This window comes from Mus caroli, unplaced genomic scaffold (genome assembly GCF_978045245.1).
Source record: "Mus caroli unplaced genomic scaffold, Mus_caroli_1 scaffold_22, whole genome shotgun sequence".
Lineage (NCBI taxonomy): Eukaryota > Metazoa > Chordata > Mammalia > Rodentia > Muridae > Mus > Mus caroli.
In genome coordinates this window covers 1,415,870-1,418,132 of record NW_028227277.1, presented here as the reverse complement: position 1 = coordinate 1,418,132, position 2,263 = coordinate 1,415,870, and the positions used below count along the sequence as shown (strand labels likewise).

The 2,263-nt window shown below is 33.6% G+C and overlaps 1 pseudogene; it reads right to left on the bottom strand.

Moving 5' to 3' along the window:
* Positions 1-1,119: 1,119 nt before the first annotated feature.
* LOC147000005 (NADH dehydrogenase [ubiquinone] flavoprotein 2, mitochondrial pseudogene) lies at positions 1,120-1,746 on the bottom strand (annotated as a pseudogene).
* Between the last annotated feature and the right edge of the window lie 517 nt (positions 1,747-2,263).

Below are 2,263 nucleotides of genomic sequence, written 5' to 3'. Positions count from 1 at the left end.
GTGCGCTCATGTATTCCAGTGCTTGGTCATAAGGGAATGACACTACTTCAGAGAAATTAGAAGATGTGGCCTTGTACTAGTAGGTGAGGCCTTGTAGGAGGAAATATGACCTTGTCGGTGAAAGACTGTCAGATCAGTGCCAGTGTCTTATTCTTGCTGGTCCCTGTGAATCCAGTAATAGAATCCTCAGTGACTTCACCAGCACCTGTGTCTGCATGCCACCAGGCTACCCTCCATAACGACAGTGGACTGTAAGCAAATCACTCTTGAATGTTTTTCTTCACAGAGATAGAACACTGAAGAGATCACTTCCTCTGGTATTCTACCTGAAAACTTCTGCATTTCTTTTCCAGCCTTACTCACAATTGTTAGCAACATGGACTGGACTTTAAACTACTTCTTTAATTTGTCTGAATTATCATATCACTCCTGGATCTTCTCACATGGCTCAAATTCATTGCTACTGCAGGAAGATGCCCTTGTGCAAGGTTCCATATTCTCATTTCAATTTAATACATAATTTTTATAAGTTTTACCATCTTCAAATTTTTCTTTATAGTCTAAGTGTTTCAGCAAACTAGGTATTATTATCTTATAGATTCATTTACAATGAAAAAGGATTTTTTTCTTGTAAAAGCCTTACATATTTCTGATGAATAGTCAAATTATAAATGCCAGTCTTGGAAGGCAGCAAATGAGAACAATATTGAATGAATATGTGATTATGAAATATAAAATTAACACTTTAATTTATTTGAGCTATAATGAGTAATATGTGGCTGGCTTTTTTCCCATTTTAAATTCAGTGGCTCTTAATAATAACATGAAATAAAAGCTATATATTTTTATCTGCCATCAGGGTCTTTCTGTTATAGTCTATCAGTGAATCACTAATGCTCTGACCCTGTGTAATGGATTTCACTACTCTTCCTTTTAAAGCACCAATTGGTGATAATACTCTATCATAGCAGATCATGAAAACCAATTATTAAAGGAAAAGAATTCACCAAGCAAAATGCATAACTGGAAGTACTGGGAAAATAAAGAGGATTTTTTTTAAAAAAATGTAAATAATTTCATATTTTATTTCTCCAGTGACATCTCTACAGTGAATATAAGTTAAAGTCTTTCTTCTACACCAATGCTAGGTTGTTTGGGTGGTTCAGTCAAAGAAGGAAGGCCTCCAGCTGGCTCAAAATAGAACCAGACACTTCTTGGCCCAGACTTTGGAACTTTCCCAGTTCTGAGTTCATTAGTATTATCTTCAATAACCTTGGTTGTTAGATCCTCATAGAAGTTGTCATTTATTTGAATCATTGGTGCATTTACACATCCTGAAGTATTCACCTTCCATAACAGTGAATAGTTTTTCAGGTGTAGTGCATCTACCTTTTGTTCTAAGCATTCTCTGAAGGGTCTCCAGTCTCTCAGAATCTCAAGCATGCAAAGATACTAGTACATACATGAAACTGGCTTTTGATTATACATTGTATAAAAAGTTTTTACTTTGTATACTCTCATTAGAGGTAGTTCTAAAACTTCTGCCACCTTGTTCACAGCAGAGAGGAAAAACCTTCTATTCTGACTTTGTGGTAGATCCAGGACAGGCAGCAGAACTGCTTTATGCCCATCTGGGTAATTTTTTATTACTGCTTCCATTATCTTATACTTTCCTGGTGTAGAATCAAATGGAGTATCTGGGTAATTCTCAGGAGGATTACAATGCACAAATAAGGCTACTCGCATGTCTTCAGAACATGACTGGCCACAATATTCTCCTATCCTGGCTGCTCAAGGCTGGCTCTGAATGTAAAGAAGATTTTTTATAGTGAAGTAGTGTCTGGCTAGATCAATAGACAAGTAAATTTATTACACAATTTCAATTACAGTTTTTATAAACTTTACAAGAGAAGCCATAAACCATTTTCAAAGTACATGCTGAAATACTTAAACACCTATATAATTTTTCTTCTAACAAGTTTTGAAGATTGTATTGCTTGTATAATATTAGTCTATTTGAACGAGTTTTTTAAAAAGTATTTCTCTAGTTATATTACAAAACAAGTATTTCTGTTGTATTTCAAAAAATATTATTGATTTTGTATTCTAAGTTAAAAGTATCTTATTTAAAAGAAGAGTATAATTTTCAAAAAATGCTATTATTCAATTAGATGAATTTTGAGCATAGTTAAATTGTATAGATGCAAATTAATCTTAACATAACTTTATTTCCATTTATGATGTTAATAAACGTGGTACTTTT